The following is a 10,940-nucleotide window of genomic DNA, read 5'->3' as shown; positions in this document are numbered from 1 at the left end:
AACAGCGCTGTGGCTGTATTCGGGATGATTGTTGTTGGTGAAACAGAGCAAAAACAAGCAATATGGCGTCTAAAACGTAAGTCTCTTAATTAACTTACTGTTTATTGAATTCAACGTCACATTTGTAATCACGGTCACTTTTGGAGAAAAACGGCACTCTTCGTGTGAAATTGAGTAACTATGAAGTGGTATAAATGTGTAGATTTTCTGCCATCATGTCTTGAATTTGTGATCATTCTAAATGCATTTTAATAGCCTGAATCACGCAGTGAAGGAAAACACACTAAATGCGCACGCGCACTAGTCTACGCTTCACGTGATGTAAGCGTGCGCTCTGTAGCGGTGTTTTGAATGGTTTTTGCAAAATACTCGATAATGTCAAATCACACATCATTAAAACAACAATTAGGATATTATCTCAGACAATATATATCGCACACCGCTACATCCCACTGCATCTCATGTTTTTAAATAAAGAAAGTCGCCGACTCTTTGTGATTGGTTTTCGGCCCTTTGTGTTAAACTACACATACACGCATGGTGCTGGTTTTTCTTCTTCTAATTGTTTAAGCAACTTTATTATTTCTGCATGGTTTATAAACATGATTTTAAACATTATGCACTTTATTTTAAAGATAGTCGTGTTATTTTATTACGCTTTGAAGAAACGCGCGTTAGTAATATTTTGCTCGATGCGCCCTCTTGTGGCCTCAGGAGAGAAGCCGAAAGCATTTCTTCACCCTAACTGAAATTATGCCTTTTAAATTAGAATATAATTTGAATTTGGATCAAATTTAAGTAGAAAATTCGAATGTAGTTTTTCAGTCATTTTGACAGCCCTACAATAACTGTCTGGTTATTTATTTATTATTACTATATTATTACTTTAGTATCAGTTTGGACTGATTGCAGCAAGATGTCAGAGTTTTTGTTACATTTGCGCTGCTTTGCTTATGTAGAAATAAATAGAATTTCAGAACAATATAGTATTTTATTTAGTAATTCTTTATTGATTTTATACAATGTGACAAAGCATTTAAATAAATAATAATATTTTTTTGTTAAATGATAAAGATTAGGCTACTTCAATTACATTCAAAGTGAAATTTAATTAAATTCACATTTGATTAATGATTTGATTTTGCATTTTCTAAATGCATTCATAGTATATTATTAATGTTTAGAATTTTAATTAAATTTAAAAAGTACATCATATTTAAATGCTTCCCATAATGTGTCTTAGGTAAGAAAAAGTCTAACTTCTTATCTACTTATCAGTGTTATTTTACCATAAATTGCCGTTTGAATTGATTTGATAAGCATTTCATCTCATATTGATATTGCTGCAAAAGTGCAAAAGATACCACACTCTGCTGCCGTGTTTTTTCAGGTTCAGTCTACAGACACTTATCCAAAGCGACTTGCACGTGAGAATGAGTTGCTAGAAATGCATAAGTAAGGACATCATTGTACAACAGTGTGAAAGAAGGGCTGCGATTGTTTTTTTTGAACGGATTTGTTGAAAGGAATCATCCGACAGGACAAGTGAGATACTGGAAAAGGCTGTTAAAGAGTCGTCGATTTCCTTTGGAATCGATTCTTGATTCAGTGTTTCAGAGAGTTGATTCCCGTCCCTGTGAATCACTGAGCCACGTGCTTTATTTCAGCTGTTGCATATAGGGTATATCGCTGTTTTTGCTGTTGACGTTTTATTCAAGAATAAAAATAAAAACCTTTAGATATCAGTCCGCACATGTGATGGACATTGGTTATGATGATCATCATTGGTATCTTCTTTGAAGGCATCTGGAGTAAAACTGCTTCATATTTAACTAAGCATCTGCAAAGCGCTTGAACCGGAAGCGACGAGACCCGGTGAACAGAATACAGAAGTCTGTTGTGCATAACCTCTGTTGCTTACGTGTGCAGTGTGAAATAGGCTTTACACTTTCAGCCGCATTAACAGATCGGTGAAACAATGTGTTGCATGAAATTACTGAAATGGCAGAAAGCAAGACATGCGGATATATTTCTCTTTTCTTTCTCTCCACAGACATCGCCGTCCCCTTTTCTCCTTCACTTTGTTTTTATTTTATTTTTTCCCCGCACTGTTGCTCCAGCCTCAGCGGTCAATGTTTGTTGGAGAGTAAACGTGCAAATATAGACGGACCGTTTCAGAGCAACAATGAGCACAGCCAAACCCACTGGACTCCGAGCACCCAGCAGAATCAGCAGGCCAGCCGCTGCTGGGGTCACGAAGACCCCTCCTTCTGTCGGTGAGATCACGTCTGACCACACACACACACACACACACTAGCACTCAAACCTTTCTGAACTGTAAGATTTTTTATGTTTTTAAAGAGGTCTCTTCTGTTCACCAAGCCTGCATTTATTTGATCAGAAATACAGCAAAAGCAGTAATATTGTGAAATATTTTTACCATTTAAAACAGCTGTTTTCTATGTGAATATGTGTTAAACTGTAATGTATTTCTGTGATGCGCAGCTGTATTTTCAGCATCATTCCTCCAGTCTTCAGTGTCACATGATCTTCAGAAATCAGTCTAATATGCTGATCTGCTGCTCGAGAAACATTATTATTATTATTATTATTAACATTTAAAACAGTTGAGTACATTTTTTCAGGTTTCTTTCATGATTAGAAAGATCCGAAGATCAGCATTTCAACATCATAATAATAATAATAATAATTAGGGCTGCCACTAATGACTTTTTATTTCGATTAATCTATCGACTAATTTATCGATTAATCTAAACGATTAATTTCCCACACAAAAAAAATCTACAATTTTACTTACGGATATTTTATTAAACTATTTTATTAAACCAAATGAAATCCAAATGTCTATGAATTCCTTTTTTTTTAAGCAAAAGTAAAGTGCAACACAGAGTGCAAGAAGCAGGTGTCCGTCTCATCGTCCAGATATAGAGTAAGAATGCTAATAATACAGTTATAATCAAAAAACACTTCTTAAAGGAGTGTTTACCAGAATGACAAATGTAAATGTGCAGTATTTCTGAATTTTATTTTATTTTTTAGTTTAATTTTTTAAAATACAGGGTACAGGGTATTTTCACACGGCCCTCCAAATCAATTAATTGTGGATGTTTTTGATTATTAAAATTTAATGCAACCATTAAAATGGAATCCAGAAAATAATGGAAAACAGAATACAATTTTACTTACGGATATTTTATTAAACTGTTTTATTAAACCAAATGAAATCCAAATGTCTATGAATTCCTTTTTTTTTAAGCAAAAGTAAAGTGCAACACAGAGTGCAAGAAGCAGGTGTCCGTCTCATCGTCCAGATATAGAGTAAGAATGCTAATAATACAGTTATAATCAAAAAACACTTCTTAAAGGAGTGTTTACCAGAATGACAAATGTAAATGTGCAGTATTTCTGAATTTTATTTTATTTTTTAGTTTAATTTTTTAAAATACAGGGTACAGGGTATTTTCACACGGCCCTCCAAATCAATTAATTGTGGATGTTTTTGATTATTAAAATTTAATGCAACCATTAAAATGGAATCCAGAAAATAATGGAAAACAGAATTTGGTCAAGATTAAACTGTAAAACTCAATTATTTAGACAGGCTTTTTGATAGATAAATAACATTAAATTTAACCATTAAAACAGAGTATAGAAAAATGAAAATGGAAAAAAAATGAATTTGGAAATAAAATGGATTTCATAGTGCCCTATAATTATAATAATTTTTTTTGTGGTAATAAAAATAGATGTAAGTGAACAATAGCCTTTAAAGTGACTTAAAATACATACTGTATATAATAGCAATGAGGCAATAATAATTAGTTCAAATAAAGTATCAAAAGCAAGTTTTATTGAACAAAACTGTTAAAATACATAATGTATTATAAACAGTAGAGCTAATGTACATCACGCATTACAACAAAGGCCTGCAGGGGGCGCCAGCGGCCTGGTGATTGTTTTTACACATTACTGTGCGATCTAAACCTTGTTTAATACTGACCAAGCGCCATTTCATTCAAATGTCCACTTAATCTTTAATATTTGGTCATTTATTTAGGACAGAGATGCTATAGCCACTGTAACTAAAAGAATATGTGGACACCAAAACGTGTAAACTCAAGAGTGAGGGTTCGAGCTTTTATTCTGAAACCGTTATGTATTCTCCTGAGTTTGTGTAGATTTATAAATGATTTACCTTACAAATCTGATGAAGTGGCGCATGTTGTGTTCCCAGATGAAGGTTATAATAAAACCAAACGCTCAACAACATGCAGAGATGGAGTTTGAGACGCTCCACACACGTGTGAATGATAACGGTTCCTGTGAACGGAGCCGCTGTGTGACGCATGTACTTAACCTACACGCATGTAAATAATTCAAGCGCATATACCGTATTAGAACTGCATCGCATATAATTATTCAGTTAAATCGTAGCGTTTGTGAATTCACAATTATGCTTAATTATGATTTTTAAATGATTTAATATATCATGCAGCCTTGGGAAACGGTCTAATAATGTGTTTTATGGATTCTCGTCCGTGAAATGCGTCACTTCCGGTATTCTGCCGGTTAGTCGACGCGAGCAAAATGAAGTCGAGGATTTAAAAAAATCGAATAGTCGAATAAAATAGATGAATATAAACTGATTCTGAATAAATTACAGTTTAACACATATTCACATAGAAAACAGTTATTTTAAAAATATTTCACATTATTTCTGCTTTTGCTGTATCTTGGATCAAATAAATGCAGGCTTGATGAGCAGAAGAGACTTCTTTAAAAACATAAAAAATCGTACATTTCAAAAACGTTTGAGTGGTAGTGTATATAATAACATTGCTTCCAAAGTAGCTCAGTCATAGCTGGTTATGTTAGGAATAGAATACTATTGTACTGTATTCTGTGTAATGCTCACAGTTAAGTGAAACGTTAAGCGTTATGCAATGCTAAACATTTTGAGTAGTTATCGTGGTTGGTCTTTCAGGTGTTCTGTGCACACACTGCATGCTGTAGGAGTATTAAGTGCATTTTTGGATTCCGAACAAAGCCGTTTTCTTCTCTTCCTTTGGATCAGGTGCTGCTAAACCAACTCAAGCTGACAAATCCTCAGCCGAAGCTCAAGATGCAGGAGAGCAGTTCAAGCTCGGCGATCGTGTCTGGGTGAATGGCAACAAGCCGGGCGTTGTTCAGTTTTTAGGAGAGACCCAGTTTGCTCCGGGCCAGTGGGCTGGAATTGTGCTTGACGAGCCGATTGGGAAAAACGATGGCTCGGTGTCAGGTGTGCGCTACTTTCAGTGCGACGCGCTACAGGGTATTTTCACACGGCCCTCCAAGCTTTCACGCACAGAAGGCGAGGCGGACGACACGATGACTTCTCCTCCGTCCCGTGCTGCATCACCCACCCCTTCTGCTACACCAGTGTCTGCTTCAACCAAGAAACCTGCTAAAACCACTACTGCAGCCTCAGAGCTGGCGCGGTCAAAGAGCGAGTCCGTGTCCAACCTGTCAGAGTGCGGCTCGGTCAAGAAGGGAGATCGGGAGCTGAAGATCAACGATCGAGTGCTGGTGAGTGCATTTCACAAGCTATTTTATACTCATTATGCATGTTAGGATTAATGGGCCATTTCTGTGAAGCCTGTACAGTATTTATAATGCATTATTAATATAAATCATATCATGAATAATCATGACAACAGTTATAACAAACCCTTGAGCTTCTAACATGTTAGATCCTCTACCTGTCAAACATTTGGAATCATTGAGATTAATTTGATCAATAAATACAGTAAAAACTGTAATAATATGAAATATTATTACAATTTAAAATAACTGTTTTCTATGTGAATCTCTGTTAGACTGTAATGTATTTCTGTGATGAGCAGCTGTATTTTCAGCATCATTCCTCCAGTCTTCAGTGTCACATGATCTTCAGAAATCAGTATAATATGTGACCCTGGAGCACAAAACCAGTCATAAGGGTCAATTTTTTAAAATTGAGATTTACACATCATCTGAAGCTGAATAAATAAGCTTTCCATTGATGTATGGTTTGTTAGGATCGGACAATATTTGGCAGAGATACAACTATTTGAAAATCTGGAATCTGAGGGAGCAAAAAAATCTAAATATTGAGAAAATCATCTTTAAAGTTGTTCAAATGAAGTTCTTAGCAATGCATATTACTAATCAAACATTAAGTTTTGATATATTTACAGTAGGACATTTACTAAATATCTTCATGGAACATGATCTTTACTTAATATCCTAATGATTTTTGGCATAAAAGAGAAATGTATAATTGTGACCCATACAATGTATTGTTGGCTATTGCTACAAATATCCCCCAGCGACTTAACACTGCTTTTGTGCTGCAGGGACACATATTAGAAGTGACACTGAAGACCGGTGGTGTGAAAGTTTAAGGATCTGACATATTAAAAGCTTGAGGGTTTGAATGATTGAAACGGAAGAATTTAAGATAAATATTTGCATTGTAACTTGTAGTGTTAGTTGGTTCTTGTGAAAAGTGAACTCGAGTGTGAAGCAACTATTTCACGTAGCTTCAGAGTCTGCTGTTCTTTGTGTCTCGGCAGTAAAAATATGAGACCGTTTCATATGAAATGAGATGTGTCAGTTCAAATTGCAATATATGACATACAAAGCACAATATATTTATTTGGCCAAGTTGTGCAGCCCTATGATATAGCCTAATTTTAAAATAAAAACAATACAAATAAATAAGCTGTTTACTTGCTTCTCATATTTTTATGTAGGCATTATAAATACAGCAACAAGTATAGATAAACAAGATGTTTATTTAGTATTTAACAGGCCAAACAGGTCATTTCCATAGCTAAAATACATATTTTACAGTCACTGTTATGCATATTGATCAAAAACACAGCTAAAAAGCTTCCTACCAGTGACCCTCCATCAGAAAACTTAACATCGAGTGCAGTTTTATCATAGATAAGATTTCAGTCAAATGTAATCTAAGCAACCCAATTGCATGGAAAAAACCGCGGACTTGACTTCCCTGCATCCAATGCGAGCCGTTAATAGCTGTGCTATCAATATGCGAAGTATTTAAATCTCTTTTGAATGGGCGCTCGCTGTTCACTTTCACTTTTGATTTCGTGATCACACACGCTCTGTGTAAAGGAAGATCGGATATTTGTTGATGAGCTCAGCATTGTGAAAGTGAACAGTGAGCGCTCATTCAAAAGAGATTTAAATACTTTGCATATTGATAGCGGCCCCATGATGTGCCAAAATTATATGCCATATATGTTTGCGGGACTGGACACAAAAATCACGGGAGCGGGCGATGATGGTCAGAAATTGAGCAGCTCCTTCTACAATCTGAGCAGGTTTGGATAGGGCTGTACAGTGTGACAAAAATCGGTCTGAGCCTTGAGTAAATGTACTACAGCAGCACGTGTGCGACACAGTTTTACATGTGTATGAGTCGTTTACAAACCTGTTGTCCAACAAAGATATTATTGACGTGCTTTTTCTCCATATTAACTTCATAACAGTCGAGTGTTTTAAAAATGTTATTTTTGTGATCAGACGTGGTTTCGTATCACAGAATAAGGCAGAAATCATACTATTTTATAGCATTATATGCAGTGGTAAAGGCTATGTCGATTAGCATTGCATTATAAAAATATACTTTATCCTTATACAAATACCCAAGATTGCTTGAAGAACACCAGTACTATATATTTTGTGCAATCGCATGTTTATTGTCTTCAGGTTTCTTCAGTTAAAATCTGCGTTTTATTGAGCTACAGCGATCACTGGATACCTCTGTCCATATTAGGGATTTCCTGGAGCATTACTTCTACTATGCATATGTGGAGCTTCTGCGCAAGGGTGCCCTCCGGCTTCCAGTATTAATTAATACAGTCATTAAATTACGTGTGTATTGATCACAACACTCTATTTTGGGTAAAAATAGGAAAGATAACACTTTTCTCTAAAAAAACAGGATTCCCTAAATTATCATCATTGATATCGTTATCGCAATAAGTATCAGAAATTATCGTGATACATTTTTTTAAGCCCATATCGCCCATCCCTACCGGCCGGTCAACCGGTGCATCCCTACTCAGAATGCATGTTAAGTCCTTGTTTCCTTCACAGGTTGCTGGCTCGAAAGCTGGTGCAGTGCGTTTCTTGGGCGAGACGGAGTTTGCCAAGGGTGAGTGGTGTGGAGTTGAGCTGGACGAGCCCTTGGGAAAGAACGATGGTGCTGTGGCTGGAACCAGGTACTGTGGCCTGTCCTTTCAGTCGCCCTCCGTGTAGGAGACGTGCATTATCAGAATGCCCAGAGTTTTCATGCACGGATTTGTGTGTGTCTGTGTCATCAGGTATTTCCAGTGTCAGCACAAGTATGGTCTGTTTGCACCAGTGCACAAGGTGACTCGGATAGGTTTTCCCTCCACCACCACGGCCAAGGCAAAGAGCACTGTGCGCAAAGCTGCAACCACGGCATCAGAACTGAAGCGCAGCCCCAGCGCCTCCTCCATCAGCTCCATGAGCTCCGTGGCCTCGTCTACTAGTTGCAACCCCAGCCGAACAGGACTGGTGAGTGCACTTATCTTCGGTTACATAGCTCTAGCATGCTTAACAGGGCCAAAATATGCAATTTCTGTGATGTTAGCAGCACCAAAATGCAATTGCAAAATCGTTTCCCAGACTGGGTTTTCCCATCAGCTGTTTTTTGGCAAACATTGGCAAACTCGAGCGATGGGTTGAGCCAGTTGACCAGCCAGGTCTCAAACGGATAGACCAGTGTCCCATGAACAAATTCACTGATCAGCTGCGCTGTTTTAGTGTACAGCATTTCAGGGAACCCAGCTCATGAATGTGTTCTTTAGGCAAATGCCTGCTTTCTACCCAAATCACGCTCGTTATAATCAGCACATTTACTCAGCATCCGTGCATTTGTAATTTTCTGAAAAGCATCCTAACTATTCCTAGACTGATTATCAGATGCACGTCAAACTTTGCAAGTTGCAACTATCAGGTCTAGTTAAATTTCTGTTTTGTGTGTGCACAAAATCCAAATGAATTACTCGATAACTTGCTTTCTAATCAAAAGAATGCATAAATGGATGCATTCGGAATAGCATATGGCTACTTGGTAAAAATTTCAAGGTGACCTTTCAGTAACATAAGTGAGTCCAGCTTTAGAGAGAAGGTCATATCTGAGAGAATATTGAGCCTGAACGAGTTTCTCTGTGAAGCTGACAGAGACGTCTGCAAGGTATGCGAGGAAGGTCTCTGGCACTACGGCACTCCAGGAGGCACTGAAGGAGAAGCAGCAGCACATCGAGCAGCTCCTCACCGAGCGTGACCTGGAGAGAGCCGAGGTGGCCAAAGCAAACAGTCATGTGGGAGAAGTGGAGCAGGAGCTCTCCATACTGAGAGACGGCCAGGAGCAGGTCAGAGCCAGCGGTGCTTTCGTCTTTCTCTGTTTAATTTGTGTCGAGTAAGGAATAAGGGGTCGTTGAAGTGTAGAAAAACAATGCAACAAATGTTTTTTCTGTTAATGTTCTGTAATTTTCTATAAGCTCAAGTAGGGGTGGGCGGTATGACCAAAACCTTATTTCACGGTATGAGAAATTTAGTTTTTTGCGATAAAAATATGTCTCGATATAGCTATTTCTTTATTTATTTTTTTGTTACTAAAAATAAGAAAAAGAAGCAAATTACAAACACAATTGCGGGCAATTTCCAGGCCTGGAAAAGTTTTGGAAAAATCAATAAACCCAGAAGGTTTTAGAAAAATGTATTTCACAAATCTCTGTACGATAGGATATATATTTGTTTAATCAGGTCCTGAATTTTGGTGTGGGAGCGTGCATATTTCGCCTAGTTTTACTAAAATGCGGGAAATTCCCACAAACATGTATTTAATATTAGCATGTAGAGTGTTTCCCACAGACTTGCACTCTATGTGTGGCAGCACTTCCCCTGGGGGAAATATATAATGTAAATATAAAACAGAAGACGGGCTTATTGAAAGCGCAAATTCGTTCTCTGCCAGCAGGAGGCGCTTTAGGAGCAGCAGAAATAGAGCGGTTTCCCAGGTAACGGCTGTAAACAAAGCAGCGTTGCGCTCATGAACGCTACTTTATCAGGCGTTATAGGAACGATTAAATGAAAATGACATCAACACTTTTCTATTAGTATATAAAATCACCCGTGCTGCGTTTTGATTTTGAAGTCAAAGCCTTTTGGAAAAACTATTTGTGGCAGTCAGTGTTGATATTGTGGCGGGCCGAGACGCTGCGATGCGAGACTTTCGCTCATGTTTCGGGACGGTTCACAGTCACGTGCCTAATTGGGCCAGTGTTGCATCATCACAAAACTATAATTTGCACATATTTTTTAAAAGTCTTTTTAAACCATTCGATAGTCGCACGCACGCGTGCATACAAAGCCGCTCAAACATTATTTTTCTCTGCTTATTGTGCTCAAGTGGCCAAATGCACACTAAATGATGTCAAAATGCCCGTCCTGGTTAGTATCTTCATAAACGCAGTCGGTCTTGTCTTAAGTGAATGTAAGCAGTTGTTGAGAAAGAAAACCGTTGTGTGTATCAGATCCGTGCAGTCAGTCTTAAAGGGACAGCAGCCTAATAAAGCCTGTCATTAATGTTAATCAAACAACAAAAGACAAAGTGAAGATCACTCACTGCTCTTGACTAAATCACTTTGTAACTTTAATTTTAAGGATTAATCTTTTTTTTAATTTACAGTTTATTAAAACAAACAGAAAGTAAAGAAGTAGCATTAATAGTCATTCATTTTAGTTAACATATGATACATTTGAACGTAGATTTTTCTGCTTATTTTACATGTATTCTTGTGAAATAATGGAACATTAGATCATGAATGTCGTCTCAA

At 37.3% G+C, this 10,940-nt stretch overlaps 1 pseudogene; it reads left to right on the top strand.

Annotated features, from left to right (window-relative positions):
- The window catches only part of LOC107571516 (CAP-Gly domain-containing linker protein 1-like), a 52,969-nt pseudogene that overhangs the window by 8,402 nt on the left and 33,627 nt on the right, over nucleotides 1-10,940 (top strand).

The sequence above is a fragment of the Sinocyclocheilus grahami genome, unplaced genomic scaffold, assembly GCF_001515645.1.
Source record: "Sinocyclocheilus grahami isolate Dianchi unplaced genomic scaffold, SAMN03320097.WGS_v1.1 scaffold1606.1, whole genome shotgun sequence".
In the NCBI taxonomy this organism is placed as follows: domain Eukaryota; kingdom Metazoa; phylum Chordata; class Actinopteri; order Cypriniformes; family Cyprinidae; genus Sinocyclocheilus; species Sinocyclocheilus grahami.
The sequence above is the reverse complement of the archived record's forward strand: the minus strand, read 5'-3'. Positions and strand labels throughout refer to the sequence as shown.